The sequence below is a fragment of the Pleurodeles waltl genome, chromosome 3_1, assembly GCF_031143425.1.
Source record: "Pleurodeles waltl isolate 20211129_DDA chromosome 3_1, aPleWal1.hap1.20221129, whole genome shotgun sequence".
Taxonomy (NCBI): domain Eukaryota; kingdom Metazoa; phylum Chordata; class Amphibia; order Caudata; family Salamandridae; genus Pleurodeles; species Pleurodeles waltl.
The window spans coordinates 1,335,049,761-1,335,074,970 of record NC_090440.1 but is presented as its reverse complement, the minus strand read 5'-3'; the positions used below and the strand labels follow the sequence as shown (position 1 = coordinate 1,335,074,970).

Sequence of the window (25,210 nt, the reverse complement as noted above, 5' to 3'; positions counted from 1 at the left end):
GACTGTCTCCCATTGGTCTCATCTCTTAACGGAATTGTTGTCTGATGTAACAACGGTAGTGTTCTAGCTACTGCATCTGCGTGCATGTGGGCAGAAGGGTGTTTTCAGCATTATTTGAAAAATTTGCAGCAACATGGCTGTTAGTGACAGCACAAATGTTGAAGCAGCTTTGTGAATCTCGTGATGGGCTGCTGAAAGGAGCAAGTGTTCTGGATGGATCCGAATGAACCGTTCACTAAGAATGTTGCCCTATGTACTAGAATAGTGATGATTTATTTTTCATTTGAAGAGGCCCCCAAGAAAAGGCATGTTGATTTATTCATCAGTTGTATGATGAGCCATACAATTTGAGATTTACAACCAGGATGAATAGAACTGAGATAGACTGTCTAGATGTGAAATTATGGGTGGAGGATTGAAAGGTATTCACAAGCCTGTTTAGAAAAGCCCTCACCATAGGAATCTTGTTAATACTATCCTCTATGGCGAGATGCTAAGAATCAAACGTCTATGTAATATATATATATATATATGTATATATATATATATATATATATATGTTCGATGGCATGTGTAGCGGCAGATACACATGCTGTGCATTATCCTGCCATCTAGTGTTGGTCTTGGAGTGTTACAAGTTGTTTTTCTTCAAAGAAGTCTTTTCGAGTCACGAGACCGAGGGACTTCTCCCTTTCGGCTCCATTGCGCATGGGCGTCGACTCCATCTTAGATGGTTTTCTTTCCGCCATCGGGTTCGGACGTGTTCCTCTTCGCTCTGTATTTCGAATCGGGAAAGTTAGCTATTTATCAGAAAACTCAACGGTATTGTTCGCGCTCGGTACCGGTCTAGTGTTAGTACATCGACACCGAAAGAAGAAGCGCTCCGGCGGCCCTTCGGGGATTCCACTCTTCAGCGGGGCCTGGTCGGCCTGACCGCGTCCATCGTCAAACTCATGGACCGGACACCCTTCCGCTTCTGCCCGAATTGCCACGCAAAGTATCCTTATACAGATCAACACTCGGTCTGTAATCTGTGTCTATCACCAGAACACAGGGAGGATACTTGCTAGGCTTGCCGGGCATTTCGATCGAAGAAGAACCTGCGTGATCGAAGAGCTAGAAGACTTCAGATGGCGTCGACACCGGCCGAACAGATCGACGTCGAGGAAGAGGAGAGATTCTCCATTCACGAATCTGACTCGGACGACTCTGAAACTAAGCAGCCGATGGCGCAGCCAAAAACTGTGAGTAAATCTGCCCCGGCCAAGACTCACTCCAGAATTATGAATGCCAAGGGGATGCCACCGCCAACAGGCCATGGCTTAATACTAAAACACAGTGACCAAACATCAGCACCGAAAAAGGCCTCTCAAGAGCCGAAGACATCCGACTCCGGTCGAGATTCCGGCTCCGAAACAACTCGGCGCCGAGAGTTTGACACCCCCAAAGTAAAAAAAGGTTTCCTCGGAGCCGAAAAAGAGCGTACTGAAACCATCGGTGTCGAAACATGCAGCCTCGGAGCCGAAAACAGTCTCCTACACAGAAGAGCATGGACTTTCCAGCCAAATGCAAGGGCACAGATTTGAACAGGAATTAGCCATGGGAGAGCCAGACCATACTCAAAGGAGGCTGCACATCCAGAAAGAGACTGTTAAAATTCAAACTCTTCCACCAATAAAAATAAAAAGGAAGCTAGCGTTCCAGGAAACGGAAATGCAGCCAAAAGCAAAAGTGGCAAGAGACAAAACACCACCAAGGTTTTCGCCACAGCCTTCACCACTGCACTCACCACATCTGTCCCCGGTAGCAACACCCACAATGCAGTCGCCAACACACACGGGGATGACACAAGATGACCCAGATGCATGGGACTTATATGATGCACCGGTCCCTGACAACAATCCTGATTGCTACCCAGCAAGGCCATCACCACCAGAGGACAGCACTGCATATATGCAGGTGGTGTCAAGGGCAGCTACTTTCCATAATGTAGCAATGCACGCAGAGCCGATAGAAGACGACTTCTTATTTAATACCCTGGCATCCACTCACAGCTCTTACCAAAGTTTGCCAATGCTCCCAGGCATGCTAAAGCACGCCAAACAGGTGTTCCAGGACCCAGTAAAAGGCAGAGCCATCACGCCTAGGGTGGTGAAGAAATATAAGCCTCCCCAACGGACACTCTTATTTATAACACAGCAAATGACACCAGATTCGGTGGTCGTGGGAGCAGCCAGAAAAAGGGCAAACTCCCAGTCGTCAGGAGACCCACCACCGCCTGACAAGGAAAGTCGGAAGTTCGATGCGGCAGGCAAGCGGGTGGCATTACAGGCAGCCAATCAATGGCGGATTGCCAATTCGCAGGCTCTACTGGCTCGCTACGACAGGGCACACAGGGACGAGATGCAACATACAATACAGCTCTTGCCCAAGGAACACCAAAAGCGTGCCCAACAGGTCGTTGAGGAAGGACAGGCGATTTCCAACAACCAAATAAGGTCTGCAATGGACTAGGCAGACACAGCAGTACGGACAGTGAACACTGCGGTGACCATTCGTAGGCACGCATGGTTATGGAGCTCAGGTGTTAAACCGGAAATCCAGCAAGCTGTGCTAAATATGCCGTTCAACCAAGAACAATTGTTTGGGCCGGAGGTGGATACGGCAATCGAAAAACTCAAAAAGGACACGGACACGGCCAAAGCCATGGGCGCGCTCTACTCCCCTCAGAACAGAGGCACTTTTAGAAGGCCACAATTTAGAGGGGGGTTTCGTTCCCAAACCACAGAGCCTTCCACCTCACAAGCCAGACCCACATATCAGGGCCAGTACCAAAGAGGTGGTTTTCGAGGATCATACAGGGGTGGACAATTCCCAAAACCAAGGGGGAAATTCCAAAGCCTTAAAACCCCTCAAGCTAAACAGTGACTTAAATGTCACAAATCCCCACAACTCAACACCAGAGGGGGGGGGAGACTTACCGCATACTACCACAACTGGGCAGACATAACTACAGATGCATGGGTCCTAGCCATTATCCAACATGGTTATTGCATAGAATTCAAAAATGTCCCACCAGATGTGCCCCCAAGAGCACACAATATGTCCAAACAACACTTAGACCTGTTACAGCTAGAAGTTCAAGCATTGTTACAAAAACAAGCAATAGAAATAGTGCCCAAACATCAAAAAGTTACAGGTGTCTACTCCCTGTACGTCCTAATTCCAAAGAAAGACAAAATGTTGAGACCCATATTAGACCTCAGAACTCTGAATCTCTACATCAAATCAGATCACTTCCACATGGTAACACTTCAAGACGTGATTCCCTTACTCAAAAAACAGGACTACATGTCAACGTTAGATCTAAAGGATGCATATTTCCATATACCCATACATCCTTCTAACAGGAAATACTTAAGGTTTGTAATACAGAGGTGTTACCATTCGGGATAACAACAGCCCCAAGGGTATTCACAAAATGCCTTGCAGTAGTAGCCGCTCATATAAGGAGACCGCATATGCACGTGTTCCCCTACTTAGACGACTGGTTAATAAAAACCAGCACTCAACAACAGTGTCTGCTTCACACACAATACGTTATAGAAACTCTACACAAACTAGGGTTCACTATAAATTACCAAAAATCACATCTAGAACCCTCCCAAATACAACAATACTTGGGAGCAACACTCGACACACAAAAGGCGATTGCCACTCCAAGTCCACAAAGAGTACAAGCCTTACAAAATATAATATTAAATATGCACCCAAACCAACACTACCAAGTGAGGTTTGTAATGAAACTTGTAGGCATGATGTCTTCATGCATAGCCATTGTCCCAAACGCAAGACTACACATGCGACCCTTACAACAGTGCCTAGCAACACAGTGGACACAAGCACAGGGTCAACTCCAAGATCTAGTGTTGATAGACCGCCAGACACACTTCTCGCTTCAATGGTTGAACCCTATAAATTTAAACCAAGGGCAACCATTCCAAGACCCAGTGCCTCAATACGTGATCACAACAGATGCTTCCATGATAGGGTGGGGAGCACACCTCAAGCAGCACAGTATACAGGAACAATGGGACGTTCAACAAAAACTACTGCATATAAATCATTTAGAACTGTTGGCAGTGTTTCTAGCATTGAAAGCATTTCCACCACTGAGAGCCCACAAACACATTCTTGTCAAAACAGACAACATGACGACAATGTATTACCTAAACAAGCAAGGAGGGACTCACTCGTCACAGCTGTGTCTCTTAGCACAAAAGGTTTGGCATTGGGCGATTCACAATCACATTCGCCTAATAGCACAATACATCCCAGGGATTCAAAACCAGTTAGCCGACAATCTCAGTCGAGATCATCAACAGACACACGAATGGGAGATTCACCCCCAGATCCTACAAGATTACTTTCTACGTTGGGGAACACCAAAAATCTACCTATTCGCAACAAAAGAAAACGCAAAATGCCAAAACTTTGCGTCCAGGTACCCACACCCTTTGTCCAAGGGCAATGCGTTATGGATGAGTTGGTCAGGGATATTTGCTTACGCTTTTCCCCCTCTCCCACTCATTCCTTATCTGGTAAACAAACTGAGTCAAAACAGACTCAAACTAATACTCATAGCACCAACTTGGGCTCGCCAACCGTGGTATACAACACTGCTGGACCTATCAGTAGTACCTCACGTCAAATTACCAAACAGGCCAGATCTGTTAACTCAACACAAACAACAGATCAGACACCCGAATCCAGCATCGCTCAATCTAGCAATCTGGCTCCTGAAGTCTTAGAATTTGGACACTTAGACCTTACACAAGAATGTATGGAGGTCATTAAACAAGCTAGGAAACCTACTACAAGACATTGTTATGCAAACAAATGGAAAAGATGTGTTTACTGCTGCCACAATAATCAAATTCAACCACTACATGCTTACGCAAAGAACATTGTAAGTTACTTATTACACTTACAAAAGTCTAAACTAGCATTCTCTTCTATTAAAATACATCTCACAGCAATATCTGCCTATCTGCAGATTACACATTCAACATCGCTTTTTAGAATCCCAGTTATCAAAGCATTTATGGAGGGATTAAAGAGAATCATACCACCGAGAACACCACCAGTACCTTTGTGGAACCTTAATATTGTATTAACACGACTCATGGGACCACCATTTGAACCCATGCACTCTTGTGAAATGCAATACTTAACTTGGAAGGTAGCCCTCCTAATAGCTATCACTTCTCTTAGAAGAGTAAGTGAGATACAAGCATCCACTATACAAGAACCCTTTATACAAATACATAAACATAAAGTGGTTCTCCGTACAAATCCCAAATTCTTACCAAAGGTTATATCACCATTCCACCTAAACCAAACAGTGTAACTCCCAGTCCTCTTTCCACAACCAGACTCAGTAGCCGAAAGAGCCTTACATACATTAGACATAAAAAGAGCACTAATGTATTACATTGGCAGAACAAAACAATTTCGTAAAACAAAACAATCATTTGTAGCCTTCCAAAAACCTCATGCAGGGAATCCTATATCCAAGCAAGGCATTGCTAGATGGATAGTAAAATGTATTCAAACCTGCTATATTAAAGCAAAAAGGGATCTACCTATTACACCAAAGGCGCATTCCACTAGGAAAAAAGGCACCACTATGGCTTTTTTAGGGAATATACCTATGACAGAAATTTGTAAGGCAGCCACATGGTCTACGCCTCTTACATTCACAAAGCATTACTGTGTAGATGTGTTAACAGCACAACAGGCCACAGTAGGACAGGCTGTATTACAAACATTATTTCAAACAACTTCAACTCCTACAGGCTAAACCACCGCTTTTGGGGAGATTACTGCTTACTAGTCTATGCACAGCATGTGTATCTGCAGCTACACATGCCATCGAACGGAAAATGTCTGTTCGTGGCATGAGACGCTGCAGATTCACATGCGCCCTCCCGCCTCCCCGGGAGACTGTAGCCGTTAAAAGTTGAATGAAACTTGTAAATTTGTAAATATATACTATTCGTATACACATTATGTACATACATACATACTTACTCCATTGCATGGGCACCTTTACTATATACACAACTCCTACCTCACCCTCTGCTGGTAAAACAATCTAAGATGGAGTCGACACCCATGCGCAATGGAGCCGAAAGGGAGGAGTCCCTCGGTCTCGTGACTCGAAAAGACTTCTTCGAAGAAAAACAACTTGTAACACTCCGAGCCCAACACTAGATGGCAGGATAATGCACAGCATGTGAATCTGCAGCGTCTCATGCCACGAACAGATGTTCACTGGGTAAGTGACATTTTCCATATATGGAGTTTCAAACAGAAAAAAACCTGTATGACTACCAGATGAGACAATATACCAATAAGACATTTGATAAGGTGGAAAATGAAGTAGTCTCTGTGAACAGGAACCAACATTTATTTCCCAATAATAAACCTAAGGGAAATTACTGCATTCACTTGATTACTACCTATAATAGAGCTTTTAATATAATCAGTATTATTATGGGTAAATATTGAGGGATCCTTACAATGGACAGGATAATAGTCCCAGAATTGCCCACCAGATCATCCATCATGTGCAGGAGAGGAAAGTCCCTAAGGGATGTTCTCACTTGTAGCTACTACACTAAGGATAACAGAAGAGGTAATTGGCTAGGAAGACCAAGGGCTTTTAGTGTGGCCAATGTGTAAACATACTATTAACATCAGAGATTATACATCACCCACAGGCAAAAAGAACACGTTAACCAGTTTTTTCTTTTTTTTACATGTTCTTCTGATTATTGTGAATATGTGCCTGTCTGTCCCCGTAATCATAAGTATGTGGGGAGCACTATATTTCACCTCAAGAAACGAAGAAACACATCTTTCAACATCAAAGAGCTATTAGGAATGCTGACACCACTTATATTGTAGCAGACATTCTGACCTGGTGCATCAAGATGTATCGAAGTTAACATTCTTTTGCATTGCCAGGGTTTTTAGGACCTTATCGGGTATCAACAAAATCAGACAATCAAAACAATAGTCCACGTATATTATGGATTTATAGACGAAACAACCAACCAATTTGAATAAAGGAAAGGAGTTAGAAGTACATGTGGGTTAATTGTGTATGGACCTTCCCACACATGATACCGGTTTATATATTCCCCTAAAGGTGAAAACCTTGAATAGCTGATGTTTTAGTTGTTTTGGGGTTGTCCTCTTTTACACCTTATGTCAGACACCCATTTTCTGTTATCTATTTTCATCATTGGATTACTATGGTTTGGAGTATGTTTCATAGAAGAGAAGGTCATTGTATATATGCTTCATGCAAGCTTTATTTATCATTGTTTTATTTTCTGTTTTTGTATATTCTTATATATATATATATTCTGTTGGATGCTGGTGTCCCTGTTTTCCCTCCCCTCTTTCCACTGATATCTGATCAGGGTACGACCTTCCATTTTGTAATGACTCACTGTGCACTTGCTTCTCAGTCTTGAAATACTAGGAGTAATATGGTTGAATGTGGCAGTACTATTCCTACATCAAGTACAGTATGCCCTGTGATATAATGGACTAGGGTAGGATATTTTTGGTTACCAATTTAGTTACTATTATTGCACAGCGCTTCTATATAGATTATTTGTCATCCTTTGTCTATTTTTTTTTTTTTGCACAAGGTTTTCTGAATGTTTTTATATTCCTTTTGAACAACGCTATTTGCATATGAAATTGTATTACATCGCAATTTGATTTATCAGTGCAATTAATGGATGAAATACAACTGCATGGGGTATTTTTCCTGATATTTATGTTGTTCAATATGTGAGAGAAGTAATTTTTAGTTTTCTCCTTACATGTCTATTTTTTAGTAGTAGTAATAACACTTTATTTCGGCCTCCGGCCACAAAATTACGAACATAAAAAGTAGTATAAGATACAAGATATACAATTTAGTAACAGGTAGTCGGCATTCACTGGTACATTACTTAGAACTGCAAATTGCATAAAAAAAATAACAAGTACTTTAAACGTTAAAAAGCACAATATAACTCAAAATAATATACATAGGATCACCCTAAGCGACAGCACAATTCTAACAGCCATTAAGCACAAACTGATAGAACACATTTAGAATAAAAGAGCTCTCCATAATTGGGAGCATTTAAACGTATGGATGGCAACATTAAACAATTGAAAATGCTTTCACTGTTTGACATGTGTGAATTAAGAACATAAGGAACAACCAGATCATGAGGATTAAGAAACAGTCACGATCAACTAGGGCTCACAAGCTACAATAGAAAGATAGAAAAAAGAACTCCGACAAAAGGACAAAAAGCCTCATTGGGTCTGCTATGTGATTCTAGCCATTTATATTCGAAATTCCTAATCGTCTGGCCCCATTTGAGAACGTGGCCGTGCTCTGCCTGTGTCCGCTGTTATGATTACAAGGGTCTATAGTCTAACTTCTAACAAAAGTCTGACAGGTTCCATGATGAGCGATTTTAACACACAGTATTTTTAAGGAATGCCAGCTTGATCTGAGACAACATTTCATTCAGGATGTGCCCACTGAATGCCAATATGATAAAAGTAGGTGTCGTCACAATTAGTATACAATCTAGGGAGTGCTGTGGATTCATACACAGGGATACGAAGTTGCTGCTACTTCGACTTGAAAGATTCTACAAATATCCAAGGCAATTAACCATTTAATCCTGAATCAGTAATGCCTTACTCCATATGATCCTCATCCTGCCCAGAAATTATGCAACAACACAAGCAAGTGTTGGGCTTGGAACAGATCTTAGCATTTTAAGGGCAACATCCTAACGGCATGTGTCCAAAAGCTTTAAAACCGACTTGATCCATGTTGATCGCGAGCGGGCATAAGCCGCAGAGACAAATAAATGTGTGCCACATTTCCTCAGAGGTTTTACAACATGGACAGAGTGCTATTGTTTGCTGCGATGTAAACCATTTGGAGGTATGTGATAACGGTAGGGATCCCATCCTGAAGTGGATGTACAATTTCTTATCCGTAGGGTCTGTGATGATGTCTAAATATTGCTTGTAGGCACTGATGGATTGAAAGTCAATATTATCCCTTGTTATTGCTCCTCTTGTGTATTGCATCATTATGGGTTACCCAGGCCAAATAAGACTTCTTTAGTTGGTCTTTAGATGGAATAAGGTCCAGGTACCAGGAGTTCCAAGCCTCCTACAAGCTCAGAGTGGACAGGGATCTTTTGACATTACCAAACCAGACTATTTGATGCGCTTTGTCCAACTCAACTACTTCCTTAAGCAACTCAGTGTAGGGTGCAATTCTCCTCCAGAACAGGAGTGGTCGTAGCCTGGCTTTTTCTTGCATTGGTTTGCTGCCCATGTGTAGCCTCGGAGGGTGGAAGGGAGTGCTAGCTAGCAATAATGCTAATTTCCTTATTTAATTATTTTCTCTTGTTGCTAATTCTATTGTGTTGCAGGACCCCCACAATTTAGCTCCATAAAATGTCAACTGATAACCCCCTCAACCCCTACCCCATCGGATTTTAGTGAAATTATTCTACTGGAGGCAGACAAACCGTGCCAAGTTCTCCTGTTGCATTCACAGGTCGCACAGGGTACGCCAGAGCTTTTGTTGTGATATCAGGTCAAAAGCCGATTTCAAATCAACAAAGGCCACATAAAGATGGCCTCTGTTGATCAGAACTGTTTTCCAGCACAATAGGAGAAACCTGAAAACCTGGTGTACTGTGCCTTTTATTCTTCCTGAAACCAGCTTGCAGGGGTGTAAGAATATGTTCGATGGCATCTGTCGCTGTAGATACGCATGTTTTGCAATAGCTCACCATCTGGTGTTGGGCCGGAGTGTTACAAGTTGTTTTTCTTCGAAGAAGTCTTTCGAGTCACGGGACCGAGTGACTCCTCCTTTTGTCTCCATTGCGCATGGGCGTCGACTCCATCTTCGATTGTTTTTTTTCCGCCATCGGGTTCGGACGTGTTCCTGTCGCTCCGAGTTTCGGAACGGAAAATTAGCTAATTTCTGAAGATTTTCGTCGGTATTGTTGCGTTCGGGATCGGCGTACTTAGATTCAACACCGCATCGAAGATCGAAGAGCTCCGGTGCCCTTCGGGGTAGTTTTTCGATCCCCCGTCGGGGCCTGGTCGGCCCGACCGCGTGCTGAAGAACGCCGATGGAACGGACCCCGTTCCGTTTCTGCCCCAAATGCCACAATAAATACCCCTATACAGACCAACACTTAGTCTGTAACCTGTGCCTGTCACCTGAGCACAGTGAAGACACCTGTGAGGCCTGTCGTGCGTTCCGGTCCCGAAAGACACTCCGAGACCGTCGAGCCAGAAGACTTCAGATGGCGTCCGCGCCGACAGCCCACCGAGAGTTCGAGGAGCAGGAAGAGGAAGGTACCTTCTCGATCCAAGAATCGGACTCCGAAGGATTCGACGATACACAAACCGTGAGTAAGACGTCGAAAACCACACAGAGGAAAATTTACAAGGCCCAGGGGACGCCACTGCCATCAGGCCATGGCTCCACCCATAAATTCGGTGACCGACCGTCGGCACCGAAAAAGGCCCAAACAGTGCCGAGATCGTCCGACTCCGGTCGAGACACCGGCACACAGCCTTCTCGGGACCGAGAAAGCGCTGGAGACAAGCCTCGACACCGAGATGCCGGTGTGGACACGGCTCGACGCCGAGACAGCGGCACCGAAGAAGATCGACGCCGAGAGGTTTCGGCCCCGAAAAAGAAAAAAGTCACCTCTGAGCCGAAAAAACACGCAGACAGGGTTTCGGTGCCGAAACAAACTGCAAGCGACCCAGCTTCAGGCTCTTATACTGAAGAGCACTCGCTAACCTCACAAATGCAAAAGCATAGGTTTGAGGAAGAGCTACAATCAACTGATGTGGACCATACGCAAAAGCGTATTTTCATACAGCAGGGGACAGGAAAAATAAGCACCCTTCCCCCCATTAGAAGAAAGAGAAGGTTGGAGTTCCAAACTGAACAGACACCACAACCAAAAGTGGTGAAAAGAGTTACCCCACCACCCTCTCCTCCGCCCGTGATTAACGTCTCACCAGCACGAACTCCATCACACTCCCCAGCTCACACCACCATAAGCCAGGGTGACCAAGATCAAGACGCATGGGACCTATACGACGCCCCAGTGTCAGATAACAGTCCGGAGGCATACCCTACGAAGCCATCTCCACCAGAGGACAGCACCGCGTATTCTCAAGTGGTGGCTAGAGCAGCACAATTTCACAACGTAAGCCTCCACTCAGAACAGGTCGAGGATGATTTTTTATTCAACACACTCTCCTCCACCCACAGCTCATACCAAAGCCTGCCTATGCTCCCTGGTATGCTCCGGCACGCGAAAGAAATCTTTAAGGAGCCGGTCAAAAGTAGGGCAATCACACCAAGGGTGGAACAAAAAGTATAAGGCGCCTCCTACAGACCCGGTTTTCATCACTACACAGCTGCCACCAGACTCTGTCGTTGTAGGAGCAGCTAGGAAAAGGGCCAACTCTCACACATCTGGAGATGCACCACCCCCAGATAAAGAAAGCCGCAAGTTCGATGCAGCTGGTAAAAGAGTCGCAGCACAAGCTGCAAACCAGTGGCGCATCGCGAACTCCCAGGCACTACTTGCGCGCTATGACAGAGCCCACTGGGACGAGATGCAACATCTCATTGAACATGTGCCCAAGGACTTACAAAATAGGGCAAAACAAGTGGTTGAGGAGGGACCGACCATTTCCAACAACCAGATCCGCTCCTCCATGGACGCAGCAGATACAGCTGCACGGACAATTAATACATCTGTAACTATCAGAAGGCATGCATGGCTCCGAACGTCTGGATTTAAACCAGAGATTCAACAAGCAGTTCTCAATATGCCTTTTAATGAAAAAGAACTGTTCGGTCCAGAAGTGGACACAGCGATTGAGAAACTCAAAAAAGATACGGACACTGCCAAAGCCCTGGGCGCACTCTACTCCCCGCAGAGCAGAGGGAATTACAGCACATTCCGTAAAACACCCTTTCGAGGGGGGTTTCGGGGTCAGAGCACACAAGCCAGCACCTCACAAGCAACACCGTCCAGTTACCAGGGACAGTATAGAGGAGGTTTTCGGGGACAATATAGAGGAGGGCAATTCCCTAGAAATAGAGGAAGATTTCAGAGCCCCAAAACCCCTACTACTAAACAGTGACTCACATGTCACTCACCCCCTCCACACAACACCAGTGGGGGGAAGAATAAGTCATTATTACAAAGCATGGGAGGAAATCAATACAAACACTTGGGTTCTAGCAATTATCCAACATGGTTATTGCATAGAATTTCTACAATTCCCTCCAAACATACCACCAAAAGCACAAAATTTGACAACACACCATTCCAATCTCCTGGAGATAGAAGTGCAGGCACTATTGCAAAAGAATGCAATCGAATTAGTGCCAAACACACAAATAAACACAGGAGTTTACTCACTGTACTTTCTGATACCAAAGAAGGACAAAACGCTGAGACCAATCCTAGACCTCAGAGTAGTGAACACTTTCATCAAATCAGACCACTTTCACATGGTCACACTACAAGAAGTATTGCCATTGCTAAAACTACACGACTACATGGCAACTTTAGACCTCAAGGATGCTTATTTCCATATACCAATACACCCATCGCACAGGAAATACCTAAGGTTTGTATTCAAGGGAATACATTACCAATTCAAGGTACTGCCTTTCGGATTAACTACCGCACCAAGAGTCTTTACCAAGTGTCTAGCGGTAGTCGCTGCACACATAAGAAGGCAGCAAATACATGTGTTCCCATATCTAGACGACTGGCTAATCAAGGCCCATTCGTTAATACAGTGCTCAAATCACACAAATCATATCATACAAACCCTCTTCAAACTAGGGTTCACCGTCAATTTCACAAAATCCAAAATTCTGCCGCGCAAGGTACAACAATACCTAGGAGCCATAATAGACGCATCAAAAGTAGTAGCCACTCCAAGTCCACAAAGAATTCGAAATTTCAACACCATCATACAACGCATGTATCCAACACAAAGAATACACGCAAAGATGGTACTACAACTCCTAGGCATGATGTCTTCATGCATAGCCATTGTCCCAAACGCAAGACTGCACATGAGGCCCTTACAACAGTGCCTAGCATCACAATGGTCACAAGCACAGGGTCACCTTCTAGATCTGGTGTTAATAGACCGCCAAACTTACCTCTCGCTTCTGTGGTGGAACAACATAAATTTAAACAAAGGGCGGCCTTTCCAAGACCCAGTGCCACAATACGTAATAACAACAGATGCTTCCATGACAGGGTGGGGAGCACACCTCGATCAACACAGCATACAAGGACAATGGAACGTACATCAAACAAAACTGCATATAAATCACCTAGAACTTCTAGCAGTTTTTCAAGCACTAAAAGCTTTCCAACCAATCATAGTTCACAAATACATTCTCGTCAAAACAGACAACATGACAACAATGTATTATCTAAACAAGCAAGGGGGGACGCACTCCACGCAGTTAAGCCTGCTAGCACAAAAGATTTGGCGTTGGGCAATTCACAACCAAATTCGCCTAATAGCACAATTTATACCAGGGATCCAAAATCAACTCGCAGACAATCTCTCTCGAGATCACCAACAGGTCCACGAATGGGAAATTCACCCCCAAATCCTGAACACTTATTTCAAACTCTGGGGAACACCTCAGATAGACTTGTTTGCGACAAGGGAGAACGCAAAATGCCAACACTTCGCATCCAGATACCCACACAAACAGTCCCAAGGCAATGCCCTATGGATGAACTGGTCAGGGATATTTGCTTACGCTTTTCCTCCTCTCCCTCTCCTTCCTTACCTGGTAAACAAACTCAGTCAAAACAAACTCATATTGATAGCACCAACTTGGGCAAGGCAACCCTGGTACACAACGCTGCTAGACCTATCAGTAGTACCCTGCATCAAATTGCCCAACAGGCCAGATCTGTTGACACAGCACAACCAAAAGATCAGACACCCAGATCCAGCATCGCTGAATCTAGCAATCTGGCTCCTGAAATCCTAGAATTCGGGCACTTACAACTTACCCAAGAATGTATGGAAGTCATAAAACAAGCCAGAAGGCCATCCACCAGGCACTGCTATGCAAGTAAATGGAAGAGGTTTGTTTGCTACTGCCATATTAATCAAATACAACCATTACACACAACTCCAGAACATGTAGTGGGTTACTTGCTTCACTTACAAAAATCTAACCTGGCTTTCTCTTCCATTAAAATACACCTTGCAGCAATATCTGCATACCTGCAGACTACCTATTCAACTTCCCTATATAAGATACCAGTCATTAAAGCATTCATGGAGGGCCTTAGGAGAATTATACCACCAAGAACACCTCCTGTTCCTTCATGGAACCTAAATGTTGTCCTAACTAGACTTATGGGTCCACCTTTTGAACCCATGCACTCCTGCGACATACAGTTCCTAACCTGGAAGGTGGCATTTCTCATCGCCATTACTTCCCTAAGAAGAGTAAGCGAGATTCAAGCGTTTACAATACAGGAACCTTTTATACAACTACACAAGAATAAGGTCGTCCTAAGGACCAATCCTAAATTTTTGCCAAAGGTTATTTCACCGTTCCATCTAAATCAAACAGTGGAACTTCCAGTGTTCTTTCCACAGCCAGATACCGTAGCTGAAAGGGCACTACATACATTAGATGTCAAAAGAGCATTGATGTATTACATTGACAGAACAAAAAACATCAGAAAGACTAAACAACTATTTATTGCATTTCAAAAACCTCATGCAGGAAACCCAATATCAAAACAAGGTATAGCCAGATGGATAGTTAAATGCATCCAAATCTGCTACCTTAAAGCTAAACGACAGCTGCCCATTACACCAAGGGCACACTCAACCAGAAAGAAAGGTGCTACCATGGCCTTTCTAGGGAACATCCCAATGCAAGAAATATGTAAGGCAGCCACATGGTCTACGCCTCACACATTCACCAAGCACTACTGTGTAGACGTGTTATCCGCACAACAAGCCACAGTAGGTCAAGCCGTACTAAGAACATTATTTCAGACTACTTCCACTCCTACAGGCTGATCCACCGCTTTTGGGGAGATAACTGCTTACTAGTCTATGCAAAACATGCGTATCTACAGCGACAGATGCCATCGAACTGAAAATGTCACTTACCCAGTGTACATCTGTTCGTGGCATCAGTCGCAGTAGATTCGCATGTGCCCACCCGCCTCCCCGGGAGCCTGTAGCAGTTTGGAAGTTACCTTCAATTATTTATATATGTATCATCTCAACCTTAAATAGGTGCATACTTAGTCACTCCATTGCATGGGCACTATTACTACAATTCAACTCCTACCTCACCCTCTGCGGGGAAAAACAATCGAAGATGGAGTCGACGCCCATGCGCAATGGAGACAAAAGGAGGAGTCACTCGGTCCCGTGACTCGAAAGACTTCTTCGAAGAAAAACAACTTGTAACACTCCGGCCCAACACCAGATGGCGAGCTATTGCAAAACATGCGAATCTACTGCGACTGATGCCACGGACAGATGTACACTGGGTAAGTGACATTTTCATTTCCCTGCATGTCTATTTATCCTGAAGGGTGGTGGGGCATGTTACCTTGACAGAGGCTCATGGAAGCCGAAATGCATCAGAACTTGATTGTTCTATAAAAGGATTGACTCAAACTATCACCCTGAAGTGCCCGTTTTATATATATATATCTCTATAGATATGTATATATATATATATGTTCGATGGCATGTCTAGCTGCAGATATACATGCTGTGCATATCCCGCCATCTAGTCTTGGACTCAGAGTATTACAAGTTGTTTTTCTTTGAAGAAGTCTTTTTTTTTTAAAGTCATGGGATCGAGTGACTCCTCCTCTCAGTGATAGTGCACATGTGCATCGACTCCTTTGTTAGATTGTTTGCTTTCTGCCGTCGGGTTCGGACGTGTTCCCTCTTGCTCTGAGACTTTTGATTCGGAAACGTTCTATTCGCTTTCTTATAACGTGGGTATTGTTTTCGAACGCGTTTACATCTGAAATCAATCCGATAGTACCGTTGGAATCAAGAAAGCGCCCTTTCGAGCGCTTGTGCCCTTCTTGGGCCTGTTCCGGCCTACCACGCTATAGCCTGATAGATCAGACTCCATTCTGATTCTGTCCTCGATGCCAAGCAAAATTCCCTTATACTGACCAGCACTTGGTATGTAATCTTCGCCTTTCTCCTGGACATCGAGAGGAAGATTGTGAAGCTTGCTGTTAATTTCGGTCGAAAAAGACACTGCATGATCGAAGGGCAAGAAGACTCGAGATGGCGTCAAAATATTCAGAGTCCATCGACACCTTGAAGGAGGAGCAGGCACAGACTTCTGTTTCGATCCAAGATTCCGACTCCGAACAAGGATCAGAAGACGACAGCCAGCCGATCACAACGGCACAGCATGTGAGTACACCTACCCCTACACCCACTTTCAAAAAATCGAGCAAGGCCTTGGGTGCATCACTGCTGGAAAGCCACGGTTCCAACCGAAAGAAAGTAATCGGCGACCGGCCCTTGGATCTGGCACCGAAAAAGGCCAAGTCACCCCATCAACAGGCAATGCCTGTTTCGGTGCCGGAGTTGAGCAAGAAAATAAGAAGCTCAACCTCCGAACCGAGCTGACGCCTACAATCTTCGGATCCGAAATTACTGCGTCCAGCTTCAGAGCCGAAACCTCAGCTAATATCTTCGGGACCGAAACAGCTCTGAACCACTTCTGAGCCAAAAACATCCTTCTATACAGAAGAGACAGGACTTTCGACCTGTTTAAAACATATGCCCAAGACATCCACTGAATAATCCTCTAAGGGCACAAAAACTTCAGAACATCAAATAGAGGACTCTGATATTCAACTAATTTTGGAGGTTATGGACAGTAAGCAGAGAAGAATACACATCCACTAAGGGACTAGGAAAATTATTGCTTCTCTACCTCCACAGTCTAAAAGAATGCTGTCCTTTCAAGACACTCTTTATTCTGCTCCACCACCAGCAAACATTTTCAGGCGAAAGGAGAAGCCATCACCTCTCCAGCTTTCTCCGCCACATTCGCCATAGCTTTCTTTCTCAGCACCACCTGCTACCCCACCATCACTACAGTCACCATCACACTCCCATACCTATTCAAAGGGAGACACAGTGGACCCTTGGGACATGTATGACTCGGACCCTATACCGTCCAATGATCCTAATCTTTACCCTATTAAACCATCACCACCAGAGGATAGTACAGTTTACACCCAAGTTAAATCTAGGGCAGCTGCATACCATGGGGTCCAAATGCATGCAGAACCTTTGAAAGAGGATTTCCTTTTTAATACATTATCCTCTACACAAAACACTAACAGTGCTTACCAATGCTTCCTGGTATACTTAGACAAGCAGACAACATATTCAAAGAACCAGTCAAAGCTAGGGTTCTAACCCCAAGAATTGATCAAATATATCAGCCTGCACCAACAGACCCAGTCTACATTATGCAACAACTGACACCGGATTCTATTGTGGTCAGTGCAGCCAGGAAACGGGTTAATAGTCAGTCTTCAGGGGATACCCCACCCCCTGACAAAGAAAGTAGAAAATTTGATGCTGTGGGGAAAAGGGTAGCTATACAAGCAGCCAGCCAATGGCTTATTGCCAATTCCCAGGCCCTGTTGGCAAGATATGACAGGACACATTGGGATGAAATGCAAGAATTCTTGCAGTGCACCCCAAGAAACCCCAAAAGAGAGTGCAGCAAATTGTAGAAGAGGGACAGGCTATTACAAATAACCAGATTAGATCTGCCCTAGACACAGCTGACACCGCAGCTAGAAGTATTAATACTAGCATTACAGTCCTACGACATGCATGGCTAAGGTCCTCGGGGTTTAAACCCGAAATGCAGCAGGCAGTGCTTAACATGCCTTTCGATAAACCGCATCTCTTCGGACCATAAGTAGATACTACTATTGAGACACTTCAAAAGGATTCAGATACTGCAAAAGCCATGGTAGCCCTTTATACCACACCTTTTTGGGGTTCCTTTCGGAAAAACAGTTTAGGGGATGTTTTTAAATCCCAAACCACAGCGGCTTCCACCTCCCATCCAAAACAAACATAGCATTATTATTCAAGAGGGTCATGTAGATGCTCTTACAGAGGACAGAACTTCAGAGCCAGAGGAACATTTTTCTGCCTCAAAGAGTGCTGCCACACCCACAAAACAATGACTTCCCAAACATCCTACAATCCCACAAGTCTAGTCTGGGAGGAAGACTGCAACAATTCCACTTTCACTGGCAAAACATCACCACAGATCAGTGGGTACTCTCAAATATCTGCAATAGTTATTTCCTAGAACTCATCTCTACTCTACCAAATATTCCCCCTCGTTCTCACAGACTCTCTCCAGAACACACTGTTCTACTAAATCAAGCGGTACAATCTCTATTACTAAAAGGGGCGATAGAAATGGTTCCCATCTCACAGCAAGGGACAGGAGTATATTCGCTATACTTCCTTATACCAAAAAAGGATGGTACTCTCAGACTCATTCTAGATCTCAGACCTCTAAATCAATATATCCTGTCAGAACATTTTCACATGGTCACTCTACAGGATGTCATTCCCCTACTACAAAAACACAATTACATGACTGTGTAAAGGACGCCTACTTCCACATTCCCATACATCCAGCTCACCGCAAGTACTTAAGGCTCGTAATATCAGGCATCCACTACCAATTCAAAGTACTACCCTTCTGCATAACAACAGCTCCAAGGGTTTTCACAAAATGTCCAGACAACCACACTCTCAATCCATGGGCAATGCTCTATGGATAAACTGGTCAGGGATATTTGCTTAAGCTTTTCCCCCTCTCCCGTTAATTCCATTTCTAGTCAACAAAATGTGTCACACCTGTCTCACCATGATATTTATAGCTCCCACGTGGGCACGTCAACACTGGTACACAACACTTCTGGATCTGTCAGTAGTGCCCCATTACAAACTTCCAAACAGATCAGATCTGTTAACTCAGAACAAAGGGCAAATCAGGCATCCCAACCCCAGTGTACTCAACTTAGCGATTTGGCTCCTGAAAAAAATAGAGTTTGGATATTTACACCTTACACGAGAATGTATGAATGTTCTAGAACAAGCACGTAAACCAACAACCAGACAATGTAATGCAAATAAGTGGAAACGGTTTCTATACTACTGCCAACCTAGAAATATAGATCCACTTAAAGCATCAGTACAGGATAGTCTGCTATTTGCTTTATTTACAAAAAGCAAACCTGGCTTTTTCCTCTATTAAAATTCATTTAACGGCCATATCTGCGTATCTACAAACCATACAACATACTTCTCTCTTTAGAGTTCCTGTCATAAAAGCATTTATGGAAGGACTTAAACGCATTATTCCACCCAGAACTCCACCAGTTCCTGCATGGTATCTTAATATTGTACTCACAAGACTAATGGGTCCACCATTCAAACCGATGCACTCTTGTCCTCTTCAATTTCTCACATGGAAGGTTGCCTTCTTAGTAGCAATTACTTCATTAAGACGAGTAAGTCAAATTCAAGTATTTACTCTAGAGGAACCATTCTTCCAAGTACACAAACAAAAAGTAGTACATAGGACAAACCCAAATTTCTTACCTAAAGTGGTTTCACATTTTCACATTTATCAGTCAGTGGAATTGCCGGTCTTCTTTCCACAGCCAGAATCTGCTGCTGAAAGAGCTCTACACACACTTGACCTTAAGAGAGCTCTAATGTATTACATAAACGGAACAAAAGACCTTAGGAAAACTAATCAGCTTTTTGTTGCTTTCCAACAACCACATCAAGGTAATCCCGTTTCAAAACAAGGATTAGCTCGATGGATTGTGAGATGTATTCAACCATGTTACCTTAAGGCCCAAAGGGAACTATTAATAACTCCAAAAGCACATTCCACTTGGTAAAAGGATGCTTCTATGGCATTCTTAGGAAATATACCAATGGCAGATATATGCAAAGCTGCCACATGGTCCACACCACATACATTCAAATGCATTACTGTGTGGATGTTTTATCTAGACAACAAGCAAATGTTGGATAAGCAGTGTTAAAAACACTATTTCAGACCACTACAACTCCTACAGGCTAACCACCGCTTATTTAGGAGGAGAACTGCTTTTCAGTCCATGCACAGCATGTGTATCTGCAGCTACACATGCCATTGAATGGAAAATGTCACTTACCCAGTGTGCATCTATTCGTGGCATGTAGTGCTGCAGATTCACGTGTCCTCCCAGGGAGCCTGTAGTCATTGTAGTACTCATTTGTACATATGTTTATATATTTGCATGGACATCTTAGTTACTTCGTATATATCTATAGTTGTACATACAATCTTTCACTCCTTACTTCACCCTTCTGCGGGAAAACAATCTAACAAAGGAGTCGATGCCCATGCGCACTATCACCGAGAGGGCAGCAGTTATAGTTAGAGATACCTTAAGTAACTATAACTCGTGCCCTAAGGTAACTATAACTTGCGCCCCGCCATGCACAATTTTTTCCAAAACTTTTTTACTGCAAATATTACATTGATCTTATCAAGCATGTTATCAAAGATGTCATGGGTGCCGTAATTTGTGGGGTAATTGTATAGCGAGAGTACGAGTTATAGTTACCTTAGGGCACAAGTTATATTTACTTGAAGTAATTCTAACCATAACTCCTGAATTTCTATGGTTTTGTATGCTTGAATTGTGAGCCTAACTAGAACGTCCCTCTAACCTTTGTTTTTTTATAGTGAATTTCTGTGGTTTTAAAAAAATCTATTTCCTAACTATAACATCCCTGTAATCTTTGGGTTTTTTTCTGTGAATGTCTATGATTTTTTTTTAATGTATATTAATTGTGATTACTATACGTTAATCCAACCACTGCCGCGCATGGCCTTTGGCCGTACACGGCGGTTGTTGGCTACAGGACTGGTGGCCAAGCCCTGAGGCCAACCCTTTATAAGCACCCAAACTTGCACTGTGCATGGCCTTCACCCGTGTGCGGGGGGCCTGCAAGACCTGGCCTGCAGCCAACTCCCCCTAATGACTCAACCCCATGCTGCACCCAGGCATTGGCTGTGTGCGGTGCGACTTGGCCACAGTGGCTGTGGGTGTGAGAATAGATGTGAGAGGGTGTATCTAGGGTGAGAGTGGCTGTCAGATTGTCTGTCTGGGTGTGAGAGTGCGTACATCAGTTGTTTAGTGGGTGCGTCAGTGTGTGCCGGTCTGTGATTGGGTACATAAGGGTGTGAGTGGGGGCATGAGTGTCTAAGTAAGTGTGAGTGGGTGCGCAAGTGTCTGAGTGGGAGAAATTGATTGAAAGAGAGAAACAAAGAGGGAAAGAGAGAGAGTTTTTTAGGCTTTAATGTCTCATATATTTAGAATGAGGCATTTGTGTTCAATATAAAATAAATGTACTTACTATTTAAAAAAATATATATTTTTTATGAAAAAAAATGGTAATGAGTTAAGCTGGACTGGAACCCCCAAAGCTAAGCTGAGCTACAGGGTTTTTTTTTTTTGTTTCTTGTTTTTTACCGCTTGACTGGCTTTCTGGGACTGCAAGGGAGCCCTCAAAGGCTGCAACCAAGCCACAGCAAACATCTATGTCCTGGGGGTGGGCAATCCCGTGACATACCAGGAGCCAGCCTTGAGGGGTGTCGGTCCCCAGGACCATCAGAGGCTTCAAGAGAGGGACCATGCTGCCCCTCTCCAACGTGAACATAGCCCCGGGTAGTGGTGGTCCCTGGTGCCTGGGGTCTGAAACGGACCTCCTTTCAATTGTTTTCCGGGGTGTGGTAGTCCCTGGGGTCTTGGCCTACCCGGTGGCTTTATAATAATGAGACCATGCTATGATTTTAATTTTTTTAATTTTACGGCGGATCCGCCGCAAATCCGACTGTAAGATTTAAAAAAAAGATTTTTAGCCCTGAGGGCTGGGGGAGCCGCTTTGGGACCCTACCATCAGAGCTCAGGGGTCAGGGTGTTCGTACCCTAGCCCCTTTTGTATTTTTTTTTTGTACCCTTTTGTAGCCTTTGCCAAACTCCATAGTGGTTGTGTCATTTCTAAAACTTGCATTGCAGGATGAATAGTTAACAAGTATTCAGACTTGTTGCCAAACCAAAATGCACACTCCCTGTGTCACCTAACCTCCGTTCTGAATGCAAAATAGATGCAACCCTAGCCTTTTTTTGGTAATATCTCTTTAATGGATATCTACATCTCTGCTACATGATAAGCGCTGCATACTTTTATCAAGCATTATTGTGTTGACGTTTAGCACTTTAGCAGTCTTTAGTTGGCCAAGCTGTCTTAAGAACACATTTTCAAACATCTGCCTCATCGTCTTGGTACCCACCTCTTTGGAAACCAACAGCTTTTACAGTCTATTCAGAGCACATATATCTACTGCCACACATGCTATGAATGGAGATTTATACTCTGACTATCTATTCATAGTGTTAAGACTGTAGAATCCCATGAATTAAACAAAAAAATGATGGATTCAATTCTTGAATTAGTCTCAGCCACTTGTAATTAGTCGGGACTGCATCATTGTCCATTGCATTTTTGCACACTGAGCCACCTCAGATTAGACTAAAAGTTTGTGATATGTTCTAATAGGCCTTCTTAAAGGGGATGATAGGCTGGTCACAACTCGATTAATATGTTGTGGCAACTAGAACAGGACTCGTGGACATGGTCCCCAAACACACACTTTCATTACCTGGCTACACTAGGGACATCTGTTGTTGCAGCCATTACAAGACTTTGGGAAATCTCCCCCATCGAATTGCATTATAGAATAGTGAAACTTGTTTTTGAAGGTCCCAAAGAGGAACACAGATGAAGGGTGATAACAGATTTAAAACTCATGTTGCAGCAGCCATTACACTTAGCCCGCTTCAGTCACTGGTTTACCTCTTTGTAAGTGGCAGCATTCTGCTATTACACTGTGTGCAGTTACACACAAAAGTGGTCCCCTTGTACAGATTTACAAAAACATCCACACACATTGTCAGAGCCTGTGGTTTTTTTTTTGCTGTTTTTATCGGCATTTAAGGTGAAACAAACATAATACAATAATGTCAACTGTAAGGGGAGGGCAGGATGGGAGTGTGTGAAGAGAAGATGAAGGGGGGAAAAAAATGGAGGCGGGGTGCAAAGACGAAAGCACAGTTCCACTTAAGAACATGATGCATCTGCATTAACAGAGAGTCATCCATCCATGTTTCGCCTCAAGTGAGCTTTAAGCACAGAGCATGGCATGTCTAACCGCTTTAAATGGTCTGTGAAGACCTCAGAAATGGAAAATGGGACAGTAGCGAATTGGTCAGGTCATAATACTGGGTCGGCTGGTATGATTGGTCAGGATCATGCACCACATGCAGGGATGGCGAGGTGGGAGAAGTATGATGAGGGGCAGTCCCTGGGATTAGTTTATTGTGATAAGGGTAAGTTCTATGGTGCGGGTAAGTAAGGAACCGTTCCCAAATGTCTTTGTGGCACGATCGTGATGGCGTCAGTTCCCAGAAGTTAGTTAGTTGCTCCTGACAATATGCCTCTTCTTGCAGCCAAGTGGCTATAGAAGGAGTGGAACACCTGCCTCCGTGCATGGCCACTCTGCTTGGCTAATAGGAGGAGCATATCTGTAAGTCAAAGGTCACATGACAGGGAGTCTTTGACAAATCCCAAGAGATCCACCAGGCAGTGACTAATGAGGGCTTGTATAGTCGTGAATAACCCCCTCCACCCTCAGACAACCCCATGTAGAAAGGTAGCTTGGGCATCTCGGACAACCCGCTTCTTCAATGAGCCCCATTTGAAGTAATTGAGGGGGTCACGGTAAAAACGATGTAGAAATTTAAAGTGTACAGCCTCAGTCTGTGGTTGGGTGAAAGAGTCGGCGTCTGGCTACAGCAGTAGGACCACTGTGCTTCTGTGATTTGTGGGTCAGTGTCTGACATCCAGGCGGCGCGCGCAGTCGCTGTGGCCTCCGGTGCAGAGGTCTGCAAGTTGGTGTAAAGTTGCGAGACTAACCTGCGTGGTTAGGAGGTCGCGAGCATGTGATCAAGAGCTGGAAGTTGCGGCGGAGGGGCCGGGAATGTGTTGTGTAACGCGCGGCAGGCAGCTCAGCGTTGATGGTAAAATATTATTACTGATATCGTGGGATGTGATGCAACGGAGGCATCAAAGGGTGGCATGAATTGCTCCCCCGGATAAAGGTCAGAGAATGTCGCGAGGTCTCGTCCACGAGCCCTCATTCGGGCACCCATTCCTGACAAAAGTGGCAGCAGTGGGTTCCGATTGAGCAGGACAGAAGGGGCATAAAGATAGTGGAGTCCGTCCCAAGCCCATCTTATACATCCACCCGTGTCGACCTCTCTTGTTACCTTGTAGGGCTATGTAAGGAGCTGTAGTTAGAGACCATGGCGCTGCCTGTTCCGGCAGAGCTAACAGTTGACAGCCAAATCCAAACCTATTAGCTTTGCCAGGTCTTAATATTTAGTTACACCTTACGTTTTTCCATTGCTGGCTTGTGTTTTTGAGTTGCTGTTTGTGTTCTTCAATTATTGGCTGCTTATGTTTTTCCGTTGTTAATATGCAAGTTTAACTTAATAATTTTAGACTGTTATCTTTTATTGCTTTCACTGTGTGGTTATTGGTTTCTGCTGCTTAGTTATGCATTCTGCCTTTCAGATGCATGCATGCATATTTTTCAGAAATACCCTGTCCTTCTCAATTAAGCGTTATGTTTTCTTATTCCTTTAGGACTTCCAGTTTTCATTTCTTATATTTGTATTTTACTGCTTGCCTGTTTGTTATTGTTTTGTATTTCATAGTTATTTTAGATTTTGTCCTTCATGTATACTCTTGTGTTTTTCAGTTTGTCTTATAGTTTTCAGATACTGCTTGCTTTTTCAAGTTGCTGCATGTATTTGCCATAGATTGA

General features: G+C 43.9%; 1 protein-coding gene across 4 annotated transcripts in view; it reads left to right on the top strand.

Annotated features, from left to right (window-relative positions):
* The window catches only part of PCSK7 (proprotein convertase subtilisin/kexin type 7), a 188,937-nt gene that overhangs the window by 160,057 nt on the left and 3,670 nt on the right, over positions 1 to 25,210 (top strand). The gene's annotated exons all lie outside the window — the stretch shown is intronic.